This window comes from Neopsephotus bourkii, unplaced genomic scaffold (genome assembly GCF_033783945.1).
Source record: "Neopsephotus bourkii isolate Nb327-2 ecotype Australia unplaced genomic scaffold, CSIRO-AGI_Nbou_v1 NB_1067, whole genome shotgun sequence".
Lineage (NCBI taxonomy): Eukaryota > Metazoa > Chordata > Aves > Psittaciformes > Psittacidae > Neopsephotus > Neopsephotus bourkii.
Genome location: NW_026901555.1, coordinates 533017 through 558498, shown reverse-complemented (window position 1 = coordinate 558498; position 25482 = coordinate 533017). Strand labels below are relative to the sequence as shown.

The window sequence follows — 25482 nt, the reverse complement described above, 5'->3', positions numbered from 1 at the left end:
GCATGTTATTCAAGAAGCAGTTAAACAACTACTGAAGGTGTCCTAACAAAAAAGGCAAAAGATGCAAAAGAAGTGGAACATACTTGTGCATACAGTGTGCTTGTACTTTAAGGGCAGGCAGTTAAAGCCGAACTAGTGAAATTAAAAATACTCATTGAGATGGATAATTTAACTTAATTTCCTGGAATGCTGCAAAAAAACTAAAGGGAACAGATGCAGTGAAGGAATGCAGACGTGGATACTTCTGTCTCTGCCTTCTTATGGCACACATCCACACCCCCAAAAAATTATCTCCGATCTGCAAGTTAAATACTTGAGGTGTCAACAGCAATTTCAAGGCACATGAACAATATCTAAGCAGAGAACAAGGCTGTGTTGTGTGGTGTGGTACTTCAAGATGGTGGTTGAAAAAAACATCTAATGTCAAATTCTTAACTGGTGACTTAGCTCGAGAGGGATATATTGAAAACAGCTGCCAGCAAATATGCAGTAAGGAACCTTTAAACCAGGCATTAAGATACCAGATAACAAGAGTAACTTCTAGCCTCTTTTCCCAGTGTTGCACAACACAGGTTGAGGATTCCTTGTCCCCTTCACACCAGCATCATCACCGACTCTTCTTCTTAATGTCTTTTTTTTTTTCAAAGCAAAGCTGCCCTAAGCAACCCTTTTTATTAGAGAATAAAAAGGCTTTTATTATGCAATAAGATGCTGCCTTTCCACCCAAAGATTTCTTTTGTCTCAACTGGAAAATCTAAGGGGGTGGTGGTGTGTGTGTGTTTATTTTCTTAATACAAAGATACAACCCAGCTTGAGATTTTGCCTCTCAGCCTTAAAGATTTTCTCAACAGACAGATTCAATCTGTGCATGTTTAACTCCTTCAAACGTTCGAGGAAGTAATTCTGTATGCAACCATTTCACACACAGTGTTTCCCTACACAGCACTACAAGCTCATTCTGCTGAACCGATGAAGGAAGGGCAAGTTCATACCAAAAGTATTTGCTGGAACTGAATATTACTAATTTTAGTGTGGATGTAAAGCAGGAATCAGCCTGGCAATCCAAACCAAAAGGTGGACAGAGATACAATATGAAGATATTCCGGCCAGCAAAACTCCTTTCTTTATATACCAACTGTTTGCATCAAGCCTATTTTGTTTTATCCCATTATTTCTAATTAACAAAGAAAATCTTGTGCAACTAACTTGGGTGGCAGCATTCCTAAAATCTGCTTTCTGAGCGAGCTGGAAACTCACGGCAGAACCAGGGAGTTAACTTTTCTGTGTAATGAGACACAAAAATGAACAATACAGTCGGTACCGCAGCCCATGTGTTATTTATTTGGACACCAAATTCTATTTGTGTTAGGCTCTTCCAGCAATTTCAATTCTCAGTGTGCCAAAGATGGAAATCAGTGAGGTGCACTGGAAAAGTTGTTATGACAGAGCTGGAAGGAAATCAGAATAGGTTCTGTAGACATTTTAAGCAGACCTATTTGGGGGTTTAGCCTAAATCTCTTATGATGGATATGGCTGAATTCGGACTACCAACAACTCTACAAAACTGGACTGGCTTATGGATTGGATGGTGCACTCTCCATAACCACAAAGCCCACAGACACTTTGTTTTTCAAGTGGAAAATTCAGTTTTAGACCAATTCTGTTCCAAGAAACACTGTGAGGGAGATTTCCTGGGCTGAACCGATTTCACAGCTCGTTCCTGTGCACCGCAGCTCTATCATCTCACTACCTTGTTCTAACTTCTAGGCTGAAATTATTAATGGTAAGTTTCCATCTGTATGTTCTTGAGCAAAACATTAGTCTAGAACTGGCAGAACTAACACAGGAATTGCAAATACTTGCATGTACCCATGCTGAGATCAAGAATGGGCATAAAAAGGGAGGTAGCATAGGTACTATTTAAGAAGAAAAGACCCATGTTTGCAGGGCATTGTGTAAAAATTCAGTAGCTGAGGCTTCTGTCTTCAACATCATGTAATTATGCACAGGAACCTTGCCAGTCCCTCGTGAGGAAGAAACATTAATAAAGAATTTAAAATTATAATACTGCCAGGCTGGAAGGAACCAAAGCAGCACATTTCTGTACAGCATGCAAATACTTTTGAGCATTATAAAAATAAACAAGCTTAGACAAGTGAGCTGCTCACCACTGTTTGATGAGTGGCTATAATGCTATAGCTCAATTAACCTGCATGGGGCAATAATAACCTCACAAGCAAAGAGAAGCATCTTCCTGGAGCTTGTGAAACGAAGAGGAATGCAAGAGTCCCTGTGAGGACAGCCTGTACCTACTTGCCCAGAAATACTGCTTAGCCAAGAAGCTAATTAGCTTACACATCAGGTGGGATGGGAACAGGTTCACCACCTCAAAAGGGCTGGAGAACAGTTAAACACTTTCAGTTTTACTACTAAATTTTGTGTCATACACAAAACAATGCAGTGACAGGGGCAGACTTCAAACTTAAGCAGTAAATTTTGCTAGGTTATTCTGTGCTTTACTTAAGCAATGTACATGTGATCCTGCTTATCCTGGTTGGCAGAGGTGATGATAGGATGCTATCAGTTAGATGAAGTCTTCGGTTGTTTTTTAGGTGCAGAGTTATCTTCAGACGTACCTGCATGCCCTAACACAGGCAAGGAACACAAAACAGAGATAGCATAGAAAAGGCTGGCTGTGAAGTCCCTGGGCAACTGCAGAGACCAGATCCCATGCTGAGCCACCCTCTGTTTAATAGAAACATGCCTTTGCTGCGTGGCCTATGCAAAACCCAGCAGGTTGATGGCCTGATCCTGCAAAATTCACTTCACATGAGTGTCCATAAGACCACTGGAAACGTGGCTGTTGTGCACACACACTCGCTTTGAAGTGGTCAGGAACACAACTCACAAGGGCGAGGCCCAAAATTATTTAATGAATAGTGCAGGTTATCACTGAATGCTCTTTGGTTCATTTCAGTCCTACCCAAGGAGGAGGAAGGGAGTGAATACACACTGGGATAGTCCTTAGGAATAAAGGTTCCCAAAGTCTGGCGCCAACACCCAAACCTGCAAGGCGGCACACAACAAATCCCAAAGTTGTGACAGCATTTTAGCACCTGCTCCTGACCAAGAGAGGGTTTCAGTCTCCAACCATAAACACTTCCCCAGCTCCCATTCAACCATCCAGCCCCTGCTTGCCCAGATCTGCTGACTGTGGCTCAGGTGATCCTGAAGGGTGGTAGCAGGCAGGTGCATGGAGCAGCGCCAGCATTACTCATCTTCATACCAGGAGGCCAGAGTCATGGGGCAAACAAGAAAAACTTCCTTCTTTTAACTAAAAACAAGAACAATGTCACCTGGGGGGTGCAAATAATGTGCATACCCACTCTATTAGATCATCAGGCAACTATAGCAAGAGGCCACCTGAACAGCCAAACATTGATCACGCTTCTAACAACTCTCCAAGCCAAAGGGAGTCCACTTTCAGCAAGGACTAGACTGTCTCACCAAGAGCCACCAGCCACCCTCCTCAAACATTCATGGTATTGGCACAAGAAAGCCTTGCAGGCCTGAAGAAAAAGCAGCAAGTCACTTGGTCTGGCTTGAGATAAATGAGACATCAACATAGGAAGAACCCCTCTAAATAACATCTCTAAGGAAAAAACTGAAAAGACCTTACTTGACCTTTGAATTGCTGCTCCCTCACTATAAAGTATCAATTTCTTCACAGGGAAGTACCTATAATCTTCCCCAACATAATTTAGGTTTTATATTACAAAGGGGAGGAAAAAAAAAAAAGAAGAGAACAAACACTTACAGAGCCTGGTACAAACAGGAATGTTTCACGGCTTTTAAGCATTTTGATAAGAAAGCTATGGAATTTCAAGTTCCTCCATAGGATTTTAAAAGTCAGAGGGGCAGGGGGGTTTACTCTGAATGGTTTACTGGTCTAACAGCAAAACCAGTGTAGGTATTCATCCAGCTGTTTGTATTGGGAATATTTCTACGTGCACACATCCCACCATTCAGTTAAACTGTTCTGCAGCACAACCAAGTACTACTCAGATCTGCAGAGACAACCCTTTCATGGCATGCACTGCAATTTCTGCACAGTTAATGAAACACTAACTTCATTATTAACTTCATAAAGGCCACAAGCTCACCTTCTAGACACCTTCCTGATAAAACCAGATCAAGCTTACCCACATTTAGTCACACCAGGTCTCATTTCAGAGCACTGCCTCCCAGCACATACGGAGCAAGACTGATCCACTTCAAACTTCACAGACTTCCAGTCATTACCTTTGTGGAACTGGGGAATTGCTGTAAGCCCGAGCCACAGTTTTAATTCAACATCCAAGTTTTGTTTTGTCTTTTAAGAATGCACCACTTCTTGCTGCTGCGAGCACTCAGGCAGCGCCTTGCTTCTGTCGTCAGCAGCCCCTGTCCCACAACTATCCCAAGTATGCCTCAGCACCATTTTCATTGCATTGTGTGGTTTCTCCATTCCTTCACTGATTTAGTCCAGGCCTCTCCTCGGGGCTCTCAGATAATGAAAGCCATGTGAGAGTAAAATGTAATCTTCAAACACGCAAAGCAGTTTCATGTGCATTATCAGAAGGGAGCAAAACGTTGACAGTGCATCATTTGTCCCTACTGATAGGATCAGGCTGTTTTAATTGCTGGTGAGATAAACAAAAAAGATTAAAATCACCACCTGCATTAAAAATAAAGTTCAGATTCAAACCTAAATCTTAAGTCCTGAAAACAATAGAAATACAACCCCCAGATTATCTGTTTCATGCTACCTTAAGGTATTTTTGCCTCCTATCTCCGTTGTGACATCCTGAAAATACGTATCTTGACACAAACACAAACCGCAGGTGGAGAGGGTGTAGAGAAGAAAACAATCGTGAAGGCCTAACTTTAGCATGGAATTTTCTGGCTTTTTCTAGCATTACCACAACTTAAACTATTTTAAGCTCCCATATGGAGGAGTATTCCTTATTTTAGAGAGCAGTTTCACAGAATTTAACAGGACTGGTCACAGAACACACAAAGCAAGCAGGCACAGCCCCTCTGATTTCTTTTTTAAAGGGATGCTTTTTGCTTTCCTTTATAAACAGTTGAAATGCAGGCAATTTATCGCTTGATACTCAACCTAACAGTGCTCATTCCATGATGCCGTAGCTCAAGGAAGGGGACAGTGCTGGGACAACCCAGTATCACAAAACAAGCCCCTTTGGGGATCTTAGTGGGTAGCACAGGTTAAAAAGACGGATCTGCATTTTATCTTGTTAACAGTAAAACCGAACAGAAGCTCCAGACCACTGAAATTTTAGAAAGCAAAGATGTTATAAAAGTGGGGTTGGTGTTGTTCTTTTATCATAACCACGGGGGCTTTCATGTGCACCTTGTATAAACCTTTAATTACTCGCAAGATTATTAACTGAGCCTCACCACCACACTGGGAGGAAGATACTACTACGTTTGCTTTAGCACAGCGTTGATGGGCTAAATCCTGGCCTCCATTTATGTTTTTGTTGCCACAACTGTGTCACTCAGCAAATTGACTTCTTTCAATGTTACTATTCCAGCAACCACTCTAAAGCAGTTGCAGTTACACTACGAAATAACTGGGTTTAGGTGTATTACTTAGGAAACCTTGGGTAAACCATACCAGCAAAACATCTTGCTAATATAAACTTCATCACTACTAGAAAGATTTTCCATCATAACTGGAGCAGCAAATATTTTAAGCATAGATCCTGCCTAAATGGTTTTGATGGAGGATGTCAGTAGCCCAAAACTTGGGCCAGCAGAAGGCAGGGGAACTGAGTATTTCCCACAGCTGGAAAGATACTTCTGCAAGATATCCACCCCTAGCAGTTGCAGAGATGAAAAGTCAGAGCTACACAATATTCCCCTCATGAAGGAAACCTGCATGTTCATGTTTCAAAGAAGCAGTGCCAGCAACTAATAACACATCACAATCTTGTGCCACTTAAGCACTGTGATGCGCTAAGATGGACTTCTGCATGCACAGAAACCACAGGTAACACATTGTTCCGTAAGCATAACCCCGAGATCATTAATCCTGGCCCAGCTCTCCTGCAGAGCTGTAGTCCATGCCAGCAGGAAATGCATCGAGCTCTCCACAGCCTGAGGAACATTACTGCCAGGGCTCACCCGCCTGGGAAACCTGCTGTCCCCCACCTCGCAAGGCAACGCATACCCAGTGCTCCCTCGGAGCCCTCTGCCTCCATAGGCACCAGCTCCATGTCAGCTTTTGGGATTGCTCCATGGAAACAACCCTTCAAAATACCACCTGAGCAGCTTGGGACAGGGCCTGGGGCCTCCCAGACACACTTCCTTTTGCCATCCCTCCTTCTCCAAATCAAACACACACCAGGGTTTCACCAGGCAGCAAAACCACTCTTCCCCTTCGGTGCTAAGATGCTTTATTGCTCTTTTAAGATCTGAGTGCTCCACACCCCAACCCAACTTGGCAACAGCAAAAGCTGGGGTTTTCATATAACTTTGGAGCACTCTTTTCAGCCCGTTCTCTACTGATCCTTGATCTTACCCGAAGGAAGGGTGGAACACGCTATTTAATTGCTCTCAGCCTCTTCAACCTTTATCATCCTGCAGTAAAAAGTGTTTCAAATTGTGTTTTACCTAATATAAATATCAGCACTCACTTGCAATGATTTCAGTAAATACAGGTCATGGATTCCTCGTGCCCCTCTGCAGGCTATCATACACTGGGTTTATGTTCTCTGTCTCCAGAAAGATGAAGGCTTCAGCTTTGTTTCTTTTCCAAAAGACAATGGGAAAACAAGGAAGATATGTTTTCTCACCCTGTTTTTCCCAAGCCCCACAACAAGAGGGGTTAGCCCTAGTATGAAGCAATAAAATGTGTTTCAGCTGAACACAGAACCACCCAAATTAGAACAGCAGGAAAAGTCCACCAAACCCTGAAGTGAACAAAGTCACTGCAATGTGGAATTACTTTCCTTGAGGGTTACAGTAAATAATCCTCAAAGACAAAGTAATTCTTTCAAAAACCAAGTTGTGTAGAAATACAAAAGCATTTTACAGTAAACATTCCCGTGATACAGTTCCTAGACAAGGCCTTACAAATACTAATTAATTCATTAAATAACAACTTAAATTGGTTTAATTCATAGACACTCATATAAGAGAGCTACTCCAACAACATCTTGGTCTGCAATTAGACACTGTAAGTGCTTTGCTAAAACAAATAATTGCAAGGCCTTTAAAAACCAATTTTATTACATCAGTGAACTTCTTCATGGTTTAAACAAAGTCTTGGTTCTATATCCTAACCAATACTGATGGACCTTATATAGTCCAACAGCAGGTATCAAGGAAAACAATCAAAGACCTCTCCAAACTTCCAAAGAATTTCAGATATTTAGTATTTTCTTTTTTAATAAAAGGTTGTTTTAAGCTTAAGACACAACCGAACTATGACAAGAGTCACTCTGAGAGAGGATGGAAAAGCAGAAAAGCAACCAATATGAATGGCAGTTATTTGTCTGTGAGCCCCTTCTGCAGGACCAAGAATGCAGACTGCGTGCCAGTAAAACAGGAGATGATCCAGCTATGAGGAACAGGAGCGAGCACTCACTTCTCCAGCAGCAACCTGCCAGTGTGGGAGCTGCTCATAAGACAGCATGACACATCAACAACCCTCACCAAGGATGATTGTCAGGCACAACAGGAGACTCCAACCCATGCTCTTCCCTCATATAACCACTCTCTACTAAGACATGATTTTAAGGCTTTGAGAACTCTGTTTCCATAGGCCTTTTTGGTTTGTTCTCAGTTTCTTGTTTTGTTCATGCCTTTTTCTTTACAGTTCCTATTAATTCACCTATTCACTCCGTATTCACCATCTCCCGCTTATATGCAATGTCTGGTTTGCCTTGAATGACCATTTATACACAGATGAGTTTCAAATATGTGCTTACTTAAAAAATTACATTCAAGGCCAGGTTGGATGGGGCTTGGAGCTACCTGCTCTAGTGGAAGGTGTCCCTGCCTGTGGCACGGGTTGGAACTGGGTGAGCTTTAAGGTCCCTTCCAACCCAAACCAGTCTGTGGTTAAGTACAGACTCCATCAGCCCTGAAGAGGTTTCACTTACAGGCATAGCAGGCAAGTCAGACCAATGTTATATTGCATATTTAAAAATGAACTGCTCCTAGGAGCTCCTTTTCATTATTATTCCCCAAAGTTGCTGAGATATTTTTGTTGTCTCAAAAATTACATTTCAAGGCTCCTCTGGAGAGCCAAGTAATGCGCAAGATTTGGGTATTTGCTGACTTTAGAGCCCTCCATACAGCACAGTATTTTCACATGGATACAATTTCAGCATCAAATACTTTTGTAAAAGCTGAAGGTATGGCCACAGCGTGGAGGCTGCAGCATGCAATTCTTCCTGTGGTCAGCACTGCATTCCAGAGCTGTTTGGGAATACACTCTCTGTCTACAAGGGTTTAACAACTGAGAAGCTCCTGCAGCCAAACTGGACTCACAGGGCAGCTATGTGCCTGTTCTTTCATAAAGACAATGATTTAAAGTCTACAATATGATGCCATATATGGGACACATACAGAGAAAATCAGGCACAAGAGGTAGATGCAAGTCTAATCTAGAAAGTAACTACTCATCAGAAGGTAAGACAAGCAAAGAATTCCTGAAAGCAGAAAAGCAGCTTACAGAAATCGGTCTTGGTCCAGATTCAACAAAATGGACTAAATCATTTTGACAAATCCCCTACTGCTTCCTGAAACTTTATAACCCCAGCAATAGGCAACTTGGAACACTTCTATGAAGAGCCAAGAGATCCAAGTCCTCTCTTGTATTTCAGTGGATAGAAGAGGAGAAAGCGCCTTGAACCTTATTGCCAATCACCAAGAATGGCTGTTCTCACACTATTATAAACATTTGGTCTCCATGGAAGGGGGATACCTAGCAGCAAACATTGGCAATCAAGGACATTCCACTCCCACTATAACATCCACAACAGCAAGGAGAAAAAAAAAAAATCCATAGGGCTGTTTCAATGAGAAAACCTTTGAGAAGCCTTCTTCAAAAGTGAGTGTCTGAAATACCATGAAATATGGGAATGTGCAACCACAGTTAGATGGGGGAAAACAGGCATCTTACTGTATTCAGAAAGCATTTCTGCTTCACTCCAAAGTGGGAACATCTAATAATCCAAGAACCGTTTGCCAAGAACAAGGTCATAGTTTTCTTTTTAATTCAGAACAGAACCTAACACACACCATGTTCCGCACTGAACAGAGAATCTCGTCATTTACAGGTGTTTGGAGCCAGGTTTTAGTTTAATACAAAGTCTGAACATGTAAGAACTTTCTTATATTGGCTTTGTCTCCCGTCAGACAGTTCTGCAGCGTTTTAAAAGCTGTCAGTAAGAATAAAGCAAGAACTGCAAAAGAGAGCTCTGCCCCAAGAGAGGGAAGAACAGATAATTCATTCATAGCTAAGTGTTCGTACATGAACATACACTTGGACTGTTGGTAATAGTAGAATTAAAGACTTCTCTCTATATACACAGTAATACAGCAACAATCAAAACCTACAGCAGATTTTATGCTACCTTAAGAAAATAAAGCCTTTAACAAGATGAAGTTTTACTTCAGCTGTTCATTCATTGTAGTGACAGGGAGCCCCAGCCATGGACCAAGGCATCATTGTGCCGGGTGCTACACAGAATTAAATGGGGCAAGTGGTTCTATCAAAAAACACCACTAACACCCCCTAGAAAATAATCACATTACACTCAACTGGAGACAAAAGAAAGGGACAGACGAGAGAGAAGCATTTCTGCTTCCAGAACTTGCGGGTTGCAAATGCTCAGTTTCACTGTTCTGGTTAGGAAAACATGGCAGTAAAGCAATCAACCTGATTTCTAAATAAACAAAAAGATTGGCCAGGCTGCTGATGAAAGGCAGGATAAAGAGAACAACAGAACTATTAAATTATCTACACTTCTAGGATTCTTGCTATTCTTTTGCAAAGTGAATGGCTTATGCTAATCAGGATGCATCTGAAATACATCATTCAAGCCTTCTTGTACAAATGCAGTTCTTCTGTATCCAGAACGATCCCCACCAGCTGGCAATGTTTGCATACAACGTTAAACCCAACTTCAAGAGCCCATGCATTACAAGTCATTTTACATTTAAAAACAGGAGCTCTTAGCTGGTCTTGATGGTGCACTCCTTGAGAAGAATTTCAGTGGAATTCAACACTAACACATTGCATTAATGTCCTACTTCCTCCAGCACAAAGGAGGTAAAAAGTTTTCTGTTGTTTGGTGGGGTTTTATCCTGCTAATGGTGCTTTGCCTAATGAACTTCTTGGAGGAAGGGACAAAAGGATTTGCACCAATTCCTTCTATATGAATCAAATATTTATGCTATGCCCTCTTCAAGCACTTTCATCTAGTAACCTATGGAATGTGATCTCCTGACCTTAACACTCAAGCACGTCTAAATCAGCTGCCCTTTGAGCTGTATTACAGACTACAGAGAATTTTTATACATTTTTATTACGTACAAAACCTTTGTGGCCCAGCTGCGGTGTTTGGTGCTACAAAGCATCTGTTAGTCCAAAGTCACTCCATCAGCCTTCAGGAAAGAACAATCCTTTGATTCTGCCATGTTTATGGCACAATCCCATGCCATGTGTCACCATAAACAGGTAGAATGATGAACCATGCTACCAGTAGATTAACCAACCATCCCAACTGAAGTATTTCATGCAAACCACCACCACGATTATGAGGTGCCAACACCACTGCAATAAATCCCATGTCCCACTGTATGACTTGTGCTTACTCCACACTGCCCAGCTTCCCCTCTGCCTCCTTGACAACAAGCTTGGGAGAAGACCAGGCACCTCCTTCTCTCCTTCTGGAAATCCTACTCTTTCCTCAAGAAAGTGCTAGAGCAGAAACAAATCATTCCATGTTGTGTTTGTGGCTCCCAGGAATGTTTTAAGGATGGAGTTATGTCGCAGAGAAGTGTCCTGGAGAAAAAGAGAGGGAGACCAAGTGCCCCAGGTGAACGTGTAGCTTCAACTATGGGGCAGATCTTTCCAGGGTCAGCTGGTGACTCTGCTTCTTAGAGGAGCAGTCACTGAGGGAACCCTGGAGAAAGTCTGACCCAAAGATTTAACAGGGGCACAGTCCTGATGGTAGGGTTCAGCCCTGAAAACTGACATGCTGCTGCCCATCACTCACACAGGAGCAGCACACGGGCATAGGGCAATCTCGAGAAGACAGCGTTTGTGCTCCCACCCTGAAAGACTCAGTTTCCAAAAGATGTCAAGAGGAGCAGAAAAGCAAGTGAGACTGCAGCCAAAACGTGTGCCACGTCCTCACCCCCAGGACGGATGCTGGTCAGCCACCAGCAAGGTGCCCCACTGGCCATTGAGACTCAGCAAAGACTTGAGGCACCCTCAGTCCTCTGGGATCTATCAGCTCAGAGCACACTGATGCTGCCCTCACTCCAAGGCAGGCCCAGGACACCTTTCCCACTTTCCCCTCCCACAAATATCCCTCCAGGGAAGAGGAAGGGTAAAAAGAAAAATAAATTAAAAACCCCAAAGAGGAATAGGGATCACAACAGAGCAGTATGTAGCATTTCCTGTACCATCCACAGGAAAAACCCACGCAGTGGGGAAGAGCATGATGTCAAGGCTGGTTTCACCACATGAACAGCCTGCTGGGGAATGCTGTGTGTTTCCACAGGGAACAGTATAATGCAAAGAGGAGTCCTACCAGCTACACAAAATTCCACAACGCACCACCAAACACTGGTAGCACTGAAACTCTGGCCATGGGGAAGCGGGTATGTGGGTACAGAGCTGGAGGAGAAGGAAAAGTGGGAATTCACAAGGGTATTATTATCCCGTGTAAACCAGCACACATCCAGCACTCAGCCCCTATAAAAAGGGGTATGCTACAAAATATGTTTCCCTGCACAGAGACTGGGCCTCCATCCAGATATAATGTGCACAAGTCCTGCTGAGAATTCTGCCTTAAAGAAATAAATATCTCAAAACAAAGAAGACATCCTCACACTCCCTCTGCACAGCACCAAGCATGTCCCTGGCCATGTTCAATGATCTGTTAAGGCGTGTTAATTACAGGTTCAACACTTCTACACCTTGTGACACAGCAGTAAAGCACTTAATGTAAAACAAATTCCAGTGGGAAGCTGATGGTGGAAGCCCTGTTTGCACGCGTGCATCCGTAAAGGCACATCCATGCTTCTCCGTGAAGCATGACGAGCAAAGACAATCTCAACATGCGGATTACGAGCACAATGACTGTGATTACTCTCTCAAAAGAAAAGAGCACCGCAAGAAACGCAGCTGCTTTCAAACCCAGCCCGACACAAACCCACTCCAGCGACTTCCACTGAGTTTTCCTTGATCGCATTACACACAAGTACATCACTAGTAACTGTGGCTACTGCCAGTGGGGAAAAGGGTGGACGAGTGCAGGTTTTAGGCAAGATGAAGAGTAATCTTTACAGGAGAGAGAAGTGATGGGCAAAAGCTGACAGAGCAGACGGCCAGTTTAACTGCCAGGTTTAGGCTGCAAGAATGAATGCCGAGTCCCTTGTGCCATGAGCACGTCTCTTACCTACTGATCTGCTGAAGACAAAAGGGTTTTCTTCTTTTCAGAAACTGGACACTCGGAGCTCGATGGGTCAGGCACACAAAGCTTCCCTGCTGCCAAAGGTATTTTTTTTCCCCTTCGGTTTTTTGTTGTTGTTTTTTTACCCCAGAGAGTAAAGGGCAGACCAGTGGATTCAGCAGGGGCAAAGGGTGGAATTCGAGACTCAACAGGCGAACTGCAGAGCTCTTTCCAAAAGATGCTGTATTTCAAGGCGCTTTCATTTGCAAATCCTTCTTCATGCTCAGTGTCAATAAAACTGGACGTGGGAGGGGAATAAACTTTTTTAACTGCTGAAATAAACCGGACTCCCCAGGAAAGGGGAACGTGATGTGCACCGGATTTGTGGCTCGACTTTTCCCGTTTATTAAAAATGCTTTCAGACAGGCAATGAAGACGGATGGGTAGCAATCCAACAGTCAGGCAGGACCTGCCGCCAGTCCCTGGTAGAAGGATAGCGGTATTCTCAAGAACGGCGGCATAAACAAAAAGAAGGGGAAGCCTGCGTCCCGGCGGCAGCGGCCCAGGCTCGGCTGTCAGTGGCAGCGCCCGCGGCCGCAACAGGCAAGGGCGGCCAGCAGCATCGCGCCGGGGTAGGCTGGGCTGCTCCGCGCCTTCTTCTCCGCGGTTACCTGTGCGCAGCGGGGCGAGGCGGGCGCGGAGGAGCCGCGGGGCCGGACGCGGCGCTGGATCGGCAGCAGGCGCACACCGGCGGCAGGACAAGGCAGGGCCAGGCCGGGTCGGGCAGCTCCGCTCCCTCCTCCGCCTCCTTCCGCCGGGCTCTGCGGCGCGGGCGCCCCGCGGGACCGCGCTCCGCCGGGGCGGGCAGGAAGCGGCGGCACCGCCCCCCTCCGGCGGCACCGCCCCGCCCCGCGCCAGCACCGCCCGTGGCTCGGCCGGCGGCACGGGGCTGCGGCGGCAGCTCTTGTGAGCGGGGCGGCTTCGGGGGGCAGGGGCCTCCACAGAGCCGCCGCTCCCCCGCTGGGGCTCAAGTACGGCCCCGGCCCCAGGTACCGCCCGGCCGCACGCCGGGGAGCTCCGGCCCTGTGCGTGTGCCCTTTCGGGCTCCGTGTGAGTAACTCGGCCACCGGCAGAAGCGTCCACAGGGGTTTGCCAGCCCCAAGGTAGCAGAACCTCTCCGCTAAGCCAGGAGGGCGGGTTTACACCAGCGCACACCGGCCGAGGAGCTGACTCACCCGCTTTTTGCTGGCCAAATACTGAAAATAATCGGAATCGTGGCAAGAACTGATCATGACTAACTACATGTAAGCAGGATGTTAAAGCAGCTCCCCGTCTGTAATGTTCTGCTTAAGTATAAAACACACATCATGTAGTCTTCCCAAGGCTTAAGGCTATTGCAACAGTAAACATCCACAGACCTCTGCTACTCTGCCACAGCTGGACCTAATGGTTGGGGTGGAAGTAGGAGATGAAAGAGACTTCAGTATTTTCTCCAAATGCATCCATGACTTTATAGAATCCTAGAATGGTTTGAGTTGGAAGGGACCTTAAAGCTCATCCAGTTTCAACCCCCTGCCACAGGCAGGGGCACCTTCTATTAGAGCAGGTTGCTCCAAGCCTCATCCAACCTGGCCTTGAGCACTGCCAGGGATGGGGCAGCCACAGCTTCTCTGGGCACCCTGTGCCAGCGCCTCAGCACCCTCACAGGGAGGAACTTCCATGTTTCCTCACTTTACTACATGATAAAAGTTGGTAGGCACATTCAGAGGTGGGTTTTGTTGAAAGCTTTACTGCCTGGAATCACACTCTTGAATTTCAACTTTAAAAACAGTTTAAACATGAAACAAACTTTAAAGAAAATCCTGAACATGCTGCTCCTGAGCCTGTCTGCCCATTCAAGGAAGGCCAGCAAAGGGATTCCAAAACACTGACAAAAAGAAAGGCTTAAGGCAGCCTCCCTGTTGTGGAGGATCTAATCACATGTGGTAGCAGCAGCAGTGCAGTTGTCTCTGCAGGGCACCAACCCCTGTACCGTATCTGGTTCTGAAATGGGGTGAACAACTTCACCTTCTCCCAGCCCCACACCTGTAATCAGGGCAAATCCCCAGCCTAAACAGGGCCCGAGATAACAAACTAGTCCTTCGACAGGAACGTGCTTGTGTACAAACAATGATACGTTGCCTTTCTCACAATTCACCTCCTCCTCCTCTGGCTTTTGCATACAACACACTCGAATCCTCCCCTTTGAGGTCACTCCTGTCTGTAAACTCCTGAGGGTGATCTCCCAGTGATGGCTTCTACTCATCTCCTGGCTCCTGTTCACTAACTTGTCATTTCAAGATCAAGCAAAACTAAAAATGAAAGAAGCTGTCACAGCTGATTAAACACACTAAGGTCTGACCATGCAAACATGAAGTCCATCAAGCAGTCCCAGACTAAGGTTTGGCTGTAAGAGGACACTAGCTTCCAACAGTACTAAGTGTGCAAAAACTGGCCACATGTCAAATCCTTGCCCTGTGCAACCTGGCCTACAGAAGACGTAACATGATTCAAGGCCAGGCTGGACAGGGCTTGGAGCAACCTGGGCTAGTGGAAGGTGTCCCTGCCCGTGGCAGGGGGTTGGAACTAGATGAGCTTTAAGACTCCTTCCAACCCAAACTGTTCTGTGATTCAATGATTCTAGGAATTCAACCATGTACCTTGTAATTACTTTAAGCAAACAAATCCTTTCCAACATTCCCAACTCTTAACATTGAAAAGAAAGATCCAGAAAAAAAACCCAGGAAGTTGTATTTCAGTAATCCTGAATGCAGCATATATAAACATCTATTTTTTTCCCCTCCTAACTGACATTTATTCATTGGAACACTGCAGTGGAACAAATGTAGAAGCACATGTAAACAGTTCATTAACATCCCATAACCTTACAGCTTGCAAATGCAGAAAAAAACCCAAGACAAGGCAGCAGCAGCTAATGAAGCACATATTTGCTAGATGCTGAGGGGTAGACTTGTAAGGGAAATGTAGCTACAGAGAGTTCAGGAGTTATAAACTATGCTTCAGTCACACATCCTGTCTCCCTCCCACACGCTGGAAGAACATAGTGGGGAGTAGAGAGAGAAGGTAGAGTCTTAATATTGCTTAATGCAGACACTGAAAAGCAGCTAGCCTTGCCTGAGGCACATTAACCTCAACTCCTCTGCTGCCGTTTATTCTGCAGAGCACTAGCACTGCTCATGTTTAACCCACACAATGGGAGATAGCAGCTTTATCAGAACTGGAAAAGAACAAAGATGCACGGAATCCAAATTCTCTTCCTTAAAATATTCTCCCCCCTGTATCCTCCCTTCACCCAGCTCCTGCCCAGCCCAGTCCTGAGGAGCTCCAGCACACATCTGAACGGCTGCCAGCGGAGGAAGCCAGCAGTTTCCATACACACATCACGCCACAATGTGGGAATTCAGGAAACAGCACAAGAAAGGGGTTCCTAATAACTGTTCCAATGTGCTCGGGCCAATTTATGCAATCATACAAAGGTCACAGGAGATGTGTTAAAAAGCACAAAAGATAAATGTCACAACGGTGACTAGTTCAAAGTAGGAAAATAAATCTTGGCCTTACGAAGTGTTTGGATGACCTGGACTTGCTCCACCTCCAATTTTTTTTAAGAGGTTGTCCTTCACATTCTTTAAAATTCCTCCATCTTAAAGTTCCTCCCTCCAGGAATTGCTGTAACTCGGCCGTCCTTTGTCCACAGCAGCTGGAGCTCAGGAAGCTGCTGATATTATCCCTCATGTACAGAGAGAAATCACCACTCAGTCCCGCGTCCATTCAGTGCAGCTGAGAGGGGTGTAAATTAATTTCCCTGGATCTCTGATCTCGGGCCAGTTTCACAGAGCTTTTCTTCTTGCACATAAACTATTAACAGTGCTCAGAAGTGCTATTTAGCTCTTGGGACCAGACAGCACATTCCCACCATCACCAAAGCTGGGGGGGTCTTTGTCTAGTCTGTAAATACGCAGTTGGGTGAAATAATGACTCTACAGTAAAAAAACTGTAATGCAAGAAATCGGAAAAAAGATTAAGCAGAGGAGCTGAGGCCAAGTGTATGAGGTGAGCAGGAACAAGGAATAGGCTGTTCTGAAAAGGGACATTACTTTATATTTCTTGCCAAAGAAGCCAAAGTCAGTTTGACAGATACATTCACTGAAGGACAGGAAGTGAACAAATCATTAGGGGATGCAGATCACAAGATTAAATCAACTCAGAACTGTGTAAGAATTACAAGAAACATGTGGAGAAGACACCACGGTAGAGCAAGGGTTTGTCCAGGGAGTTCACTCGAGACTGAGAGTCACAGGCCACAGGACCTGCCTTGTTGCCGCATCCACAGTGAATGTGGACATCCAGCACTGCAGCTTCTGCTATCATTTTACCAGTAGGCTGGACAGCCCCCAGGGTGGTCATGGCCATTTTGAGTTGGATTTAGAAGATTTGATGCTGCTTCTCTATCCAGCCCAAAGCTGTAACGTACCCTGAAGGACTCCCTCAGGTCCTGCCTTTGGGTATGGCTGGAGGCCAGCTCTGATTTCGGAAGAGAAACAAAATCATTCTTACATGAGACTGGACATGGATTATAATTAAAACCAGTTATTCACCAATGGAGGGTAATGACAGATATCCACAGACCAACACCACCAGAAATTACTACTATGAAACTTGACATGTGTGGGAATCACTAGAAAAATCCTACGTTTCCAAACACAAGAGAAGGAATAGTCACACACTGTGTACTCCACTGTCCTTCACTGAGGAATAGCTGTGCCTTTCTACATTTTTATTATTCTACTAATTCTATACAATAAAAGCTTAATGACTATGGAACTTCTGGGAGGGAAGTAATGGATACAGAGACTTTTGCATAGCCAACATCCTGTCCTTTAGTATGGTTCCTGCTCATCTAAGGGTCTGTATCATACTGTGTATGAAGACTTTCAGAAGTGTATCAGTTTGGATGGTATCTCTGATGGGTGAAACTCAAGGTCAGCATTGAACTTGGGCTCAATGATGAACTTGGTTCAGCATTCAATGGCTCCTTGGGTGAAGAAAGGATCTGCACAGGAAGGGGGAGAAAAGGAGCAGTTTCTTACAGTGAGATGCAATATAGAGGTCAGCAGTGAGGTGTCACCCATGAGTTGATTGATCAGGTACCACCTGTAAAGAGAACTTTTCTAACTGCTGAACCTTGGCCCCTTTCTATGGGGAACTTCAGGAGAAAGCTGGGTAACCAGAAGAATGATAAACAACTGCCAACTATGGAAAAACAAATCAATGGTTTCATCTTTGCTCTAAACATGCCCCATACGCTAAGACTTAAATGTGGGTTTGGCAAAATAAGGTTAGTTTGGAAAAGGGTTTTCCTTACAAGTTACCCTTCTTCTCCCAGAGAAGGACCTTTAAACGAAGCCTTTAACTGATGTCTATTGTGTTAACAACCTTGATGTACGAAAGTTGACCATCTCCCTTGTTTCTCTGCACTCTCCTGCTTCTTTGAAAAGAGTTTTCTCTTCAAAATCTGCTGAAATGAATTAAAAGATTCCTTCAGCTTCCAGTGGATTTGGATCAGAGCTGTAAGAATAAGGCATGGAGACCCTGCACTTCAACACAGTCTTTGTTTGCTTTCAATAACTAAAGAATGTATGAACTCACAAGAGAGCGAGATGCACAGCAGCTTCTGCAGCAAAACACAGACTTGAAAATCCTGATATTTCAATGCCCATAAAGAATAAGAGGGAGAGACCACGGCTGGTTTGAAACCAAAAAGCCAAACCTCTTTAAAGTCCTAAAATGGTGCAACTTCATTGATAAATACCACAGAGATAGGACTCATTTTGGATTTCAAGTTTCTGCAACTTGTTTTTAGCATCACTGTCAGAAGCAGGCTCAGAACTGAGAAATGACCAAAATCAGTCTCCAGCTGGAAGCAACCTTCCATTGCCTGGGAAGGTTAAAAGCATGGTCTTTATGAAACAATAAGCACAACAAAAATGCTAGAGCTCTACTCATTGCAGGAGCAGAACTGTCTCCCCCCACTATACAGAAGCTGTACTGAAGAATAAATAGATTATTTTAAACATTAAATTAAAGGAGAGAAATGAAAGGGGAAATAATGTTATGTACAAAAAAGGTCAAATACATTGGAACAATATATATGAAATTCTGTTCAGTAATTGCTTCAGAAAGTGACAATTTTTCTAAGCACAGACTTGAACCTCTAAGCAATCTTTCTCCTGTAGTAAGCTACAAGAAGATTGATAATTAGAGCCAGCAAGATATCAAGCCACAGATCACTGATTAACATTTCATTTTCACTGAAATGAAAAACTAAAAATAGAATGATGGCACAAAATCTGATTAGATTTTACAATCAATTTCAGAAGCTGCTGCCCCATTCTGGAGGAGCACCAGCACTCTCTGCTGGTGAGCTTTGTTCAGTAGTTATTGAGAGGAAAAATGAGGAATGAAAATGCGTTATGATTTTGATACAGCATGCCACTTTTGTTTGAAATGGGTGAGTAATTCGATTCCTTTCAATTTAGCAAACAGGAACTCTAGGAGCTAGTTTTGGTTTTGGAAACAATACAGTCATTACTAAGAAGTGTATTTATTATGGGCAATCACCATTCACTGGAATAAATTTCAGTCACAAATAAACAGCTGATGTTTAATGCTTCTCTCTGCAGAAAGCGCTTGTGCTGTACTGCCACATAAAGACAAGCTGGTGTGAGAAGTTCCCAGGATGCCAAATCCCTTGGCTCCACCCTGACTTTCCATCAATTTTAGAGCTATGCCAAGAAAAACAGCTCTTCTTAAAAAAGTCCTAGCATAGCACCAACATCACAGTGGAAATGCTACTGTGTTTTAATGAAAGCAAACCGGCTCCCAACCCTGTCTCTGTTACATGCTTTTCCAGGAAGCTGGAAAAGCTTTGACTCCCTCTCCTCAGCATGCACCCAAGCCTTGTCCACACCCCTCATGGGTTGCTTTACTGCATCCCAGCCACAGACCGCACAGGGACAAACAGATCAGAAGCAAAAAGAAATAAACCCAAAGCCAAGTACCCGAGTGATAACTGCCCCAGTTTCCAAACTCTGCAGAGACCGGGCATCAGTGAGAAGGGTTAAAGACTTGCAAACTGAATCCATGTGCAGCTCATGGAAGTGTGGGAAACAAAAGAGACAATGTTAAGGACAGAGTATTCATTAGCAAAGGGCTCAAGTTTCTTGGCTTTTCCCGGTCTGCTTCCCAATGGCCATTTTTCAAGGTAGCTTTTTGTTCTTTAGTTTTGAACATAGTCATGGAAAGACATTCTGCTCTGTCTTAGCTAACGAACTAAAGCTCAGTACATGTTGAACTGCTTAAGATAAATTGTCTTTTTAATTCCCTGGGGACAAGAGGGGAGAACAATGTCAGAGATGGGTTTTTTTCTGCCTTTGCCTCCCTTTCAATGCCTGCAAGGCTCTCAGGAACTGGCTCAGGAGGGTGGCTTCAAAGTATTTGGGATACTTAGGAGATTCAGTTTACAGCAGCAACACACGTCGGAGAAAGGGGACCCGGTCATTCATGGTGAGAGACATGAGATACCCTTTTTTTCCACGTGAGGGTCAGAGTCAACTAACTCTCTGACAAGGCAGAGTGTGCAGCCACGGCTGAATTACATAATGTGAGAGGGTGAGTGGCTCTGATGAAGGACCAGTGCTCCCAAAGCCCTGCAGCCCTCCACCACACAGGAGACATCCAGATCAAGACTGCAAACAGGCTGTGCCTAGGGGCAGGGTTTTGAAAGCAGCTCCATATCTGGCAGGTCAGAACCACCACCTCAGGATCTGCTTCATAAGGTCCCTACATATAAGCTGAGTCTTGAAATTCTGACCTTTGCTTCTTCAGAAGAATCTGGATCCTCCTGGGGCTTACAGGGGAACTGGTTTGCTGCTCAGTTAAGAAAAAGCAGCAATTAGGGTAGAGCTCTGGAAAAAGCAGTTAAAATAGCAGGTCAGAAGCTACAACAGCAGGTCAGGTTCTATTTCACCATTTCAGGCAGTAGACAGGTGTATATTAAATGTAGCAAGCTACACAGCATTTTACTTTGACTTTTTACTTTTTTGAAGGGGGAAAGAACAGCTCCTGAATTAGAAAACAGCTAAGAGCCCTAAAAGGAACAAGCACAGTGGTAAAAATAAGTGACTTTTAACATAATTGTAACTCAAAGTCAGAAATAATTGTTCTAATGCATTCTGCTCCTGACAAATCTGAACTTCAGAAGCGCTTAACATCTGCAGAGAGTCACAAGGAGCTTTCTAAGCATTCAGGGATCACTGACACTTGGCTGAGGGGGACAGAGTGACAGCCAAATGCCAAGCACAGCTCTAAAACACTGCATGAGGAGCAGACATTCCTGCCTGAGGGATCAGAGCAAGTTTCCATTGCAGAAAAGGAGAAAAAGTTTTGACCCTGAAGTTTTCTACTTTTCAAGGAAGCTAATATTTTGGAGATCACTGCTCTATGAGGAATGAGAAGATGCATAAAGCTTTGAGAACTCAAGTAACTGAAGGAAATTAACATGATTACTTTTCTTTTTATTAACTATACATGCCAGACTGCTCTTAAATATTCTCTTCCCACATTCCTACCCACACCTTTACCTTCGTACCATACAAATTCTGTATTCAGCTCTGTCCCTTGATCATTAATGCAAACTCCAAAGCTTCAGACTTCAAAGAAATGCACAAGTAAGAGTCACAGGCACAAGACTGGAACAGTGTCAAAGCTTCCCCATGCAGGAACCTCCATCTTCTGTTTGACTTCACTGTACAAATACCTCGTTCTATATCAAGACTAGGAAATTCAATGATTTATGTAGGGCTTCCCACAGATTAAGTTAATAAGGGAACCCAACAGTGCCTCATCTCCTTCCGCCTTCCAAACACTGGTAAATGAAAGGAAATGGGAATGTCTCCTGGGGTAAGGGAAAGACGTGAGTGTTCTACAAATGTGCAAGGGAAGAAACCAAAGGCTTCATTGTGTGGATGTGCATTTCTCAAGGACCCCTCTTCCCCTCTCTTCCCTCCCAAAAGTAGTATATGATAATGTTCTTAAGGAAACTTGGTTCAGTCACAAAACCTCACCCACACCACACCTACTGGCACCTAGAACAGTGGTGTTTTCTTCCTGCTTTTTCCATTTTTCTTTCCTTTGTCCCTTCTCCCTTTCTTCTATTCTCACCCTCCTTCCTGCTGCTCAAAATGTCTGCAATCCTGCTTCTTTATTTCTGGAGGTTCCCTTCTGCCACCTGAAGCACATTTCCAGTACCACCACCATTACTCAGAGCTCGAGCTATGCCTTACTAGTCAAAGCTGCCAGCCTATGAGACTGAATTACAGTTGAACACAATACAAATGAAGAAATTACGGCACAGACAGACCAAGATATAGGTGTCTCCAAGACCCTAAAGGACAAAGGGACTCATTTTAATGTAACTTGCAATCAGCATCCCTTTAAGTTACATTTGAAAATTACACCAACTTTCCCTGGCCAAGATTAAACCTCTTCACAAGCCAGTTTGGCCTTTTTTCAGCTTTACTTGTGCCTGCTCCTATATCACCAACTTTGAAGGAAATTACACACCACCAGATTAACACAGGTGCAGTTTCTGTAGTGGTAAGAAAGCTGCTATAGGTCATCAGGTTTTTCATTCATCATTCTCATCACAAGATGGTCTATGCTTGTTCTGGGTTAAGTTAGACAGTACTGTGGCCAAATGTGAGAAGCTGCTGTAGACCCACATGCTTCAAAGTGCCTCTCTCAGCCCTAGGATCCCTAGTGAAACCTTAAGCTAAAGTGGCAGTGCTGATGGCAGATGATGTTACAGAGCAATGATTTACTTACTGAGAAAGGGAACTATAAAGCCAAACTCAGGAATTTCTCTGCCTAATGAGAACGTTGCAATTAGGTCATCGCTGAACACCGCATAACCACAAATCAGAGCAAAAACATTCCCACAGAATAAGTAATATGTGACAGCAGGTATTTGGAATGAGAACAAGGATTTCATCCATGCAGCCCTACTGCTGAATTATGTGGATAAACAGTGGCTCTGGGATAGTCGCCTTCCAGTGGGGACAGGCAGGTGTCAGAATACACAGACCCCGCTTAGCACAAGCAACCTGGAGCCTCAGCTCCCAGACTTGAAAGTACATGTCCAACTTTGATGAAATTTGACAAGGTGTTCACAGCAAGTTTCAGGGTCACAACTCATTTTAGGTCATGTAAGAACTGGATTCCAGCCCACAACCTTCTCTGTATCTTCTGGACTCCAGTTTGAGCAATGCTGCTACTTTCCAGTAACTGTTTGTGCTAAAAAACTAGATCACTTCTGCACCTAACCTTGCTCACTTCAGGCTGTATGCTTTGGTAAGCCTTCAAACACAAGACCTTTATTCAACTGACAAGATAAAGAGCTTTAATAGGAGAACACACTCCAGACTGATTTTGGGGACTGAAAGTCTAACGCTCTCCCTCCCTTGGATCCTGCACAGGCGTGTGGAAGTACCTGCTGTTGGGGCAGACAGGAGAGTGAAGATCTGCGGCTTAATGGAATGCTGTTCTGATCAGGCAGATTGGGTTACAAGGTCTCTGAGGAGTGGCTGCTTCAGTATGGCACTTTAGTTTATGACTGGGGATTTCTTCTAATTGGATTGTACTCTTAATTATTTATGGCCTATATTATCTGCAGAAGGTGCCCAAACCCACAGCCTTACTCAGGATAATTGGAATAATCATATTTGTGCCTCTTCTGTAAAGCACCTTGAGCCTCCCTGATGAGAAATGCTAGGACAGGATTAGACACTTAATGAAAAATTATTGTTAAAAAGTAGAATAAAAATGAAAAGCAAGCCAAGATGGAATTTGCCATTTAACGCTGCATTAGAGCTGAACTGAGGATCATTTATCAGAGGTGACACTGAACATTTTAAACCTGAAAACTGAATGGGGATCTTAGTCATGCCTCTCACGGTAGTCTTCCAGCCCTCACCTTCCTAAGAAAGAATCCTCAAACTGATACAAACAGGATTTGTGCTTCTGCTTCAACCATCTGGTAAATGTGATGGTGAATACGTATGGGCCTACCTGAATCAGCCTGCTAATGAAAAGCAGAATCTCCCAACCTGAGGGCAGACCATGAAGTACTAGCAGGGATGGCTAAACCCAGAGCTCAAAGCGGCTGGTGGGATCCCCACTCTCTACCAGGCAAGGATGCAAACACAAAGCTTTTAACTCTTTGGGGATCAGCACCCTCAGAGTGGCATTTTGTTCTCTGAGAGATCAAAGCAGGAGCATTTGGAGTCAATTCTGCTTAATTCAGAGTTGGGGCAGATGTGGATCATCTCCTGTGGGGTTTGGGGGCTGTCGGGACAGGGTCTCCACAGGGAGGAGGATGGCAGAGGCCCTGGACCTGCTCTGCAATACTGTGGGTAGCAAACCTTGTATTACCACGAGTCGAAAATGGATCAGGGAAGGGACAGGACAGCCTTGTTCTCTCCTGCACACCGACTCCTCTGCCCCCACTACCACACACATCAAACAGCCCCCACTGCAAACCTTCACAGCCTTCCCCTCGCCTTGCTGCATAAGGAGACTTCCCGGAGAGTTCCGCTGGTGCCTGTGCTGACCCCCACTACGTGACGCGGTGCCGGGGGCTGCGGGCTGAGCCACAGAACAGCCCTTCTCCTGCCCACCTCGCCCGGGAAAGGCGGCGGTGTCCGTGAGAGCAGCGGAGGGACACGGGAGCCCCTTGTCCGGCTCCGAGGGGGGGGACCCCGCCTCGGGGCCGTGCACTTCCCTCCGGCTGGAGGCGAGCGGCCGAGCCGAGGGCCGGGGACTCCGCGGCCGTTAGGCGGGAGCCGGCGCCGCCGCCTCAGCAGCCCCTGCGGCGGGGAACCCCCGCGCCACTCCCCGCTGCACCTGCCCCGAGCCCCGCATCCCGGCCGGGCAGCGCTACCGCGGCCCCTGCCTGCTGGCGGGGGGCCGGCGGGGCAGCAGGCAGCCTTGCTCCCCTCCCGCAGCCGGCCTCACCCCCCCCTCCACACCCGCTCCTTACCCCGCGGGCGCCTGCCCCAGCGGCCGCCCGCTCATCCATCTTGCTCCTCTTCTCTCCGAGGTGACAAAGCCGGCATGGCAATGAGAGAGAGACAGCGAGGAGCTCTGGGAAGTGCCTACCCCAGATTCGGTTATTAACTTTCACCAGGCGGCTGCAACTACGGCACCCGGCATCCCCCGCTGGGACAGCGCCTGCAAAGCCGGCCGGGAAGTGTAGTCCTGCCGCCGCCTCGCCTCGCCTCACCGCCCGCCCGCCGGCGGGAGCTGGAGGCCCGCCTCGCCTGGCCTCACCGCGGCCCCGGGTCGGAGCTGAGCCGCCTCCATAGGGCCCTTTTGGTTTCCGTGTCTTGGCTGGTGAAGGAGAGGTGGAGCAGGAAGGTGCTCCATGGAGGCCTAGGACACTCAGCACCTGGGGGCTAAAAGCACAGAAGTCCCCCATGAAACGTTGTGGGGTTCATCAGGCAGGCAGGTGCCATGAGGAACACACAGAACGAGAAAGGATGGAGATCTTTATCCCTCCCTTCCTGAGGGAGGATGCTTCCCCAGCCTCATGGTGTCGCTCACAAAATGGCCGCTGCTCAGTGCAGGCTCCATCCTTGCAAAGGCAGAGCCATGGCCCGAAGTG

At 45.4% G+C, this 25482-nt stretch overlaps 1 protein-coding gene across 6 annotated transcripts in view; it reads right to left on the bottom strand.

Moving 5' to 3' along the window:
• Positions 1–25264, bottom strand: part of AMOT (angiomotin) — a 61924-nt gene extending 36660 nt beyond the window's left edge. For 2 of the 6 annotated variants that reach the window (XM_061361858.1, XM_061361861.1), the window contains exon 1: positions 12708–13541. The gene's annotated coding sequence lies outside the window, so the exon portion shown is untranslated. Of the gene's footprint in view, positions 1–12707; positions 13542–15400; positions 15550–20634; positions 20729–24858 lie in introns of those variants that run through there. The other 4 variants (XM_061361860.1, XM_061361862.1, XM_061361856.1 and 1 more) reach the window with 4 other exon arrangements.
• Between the last annotated feature and the right edge of the window lie 218 nt (positions 25265–25482).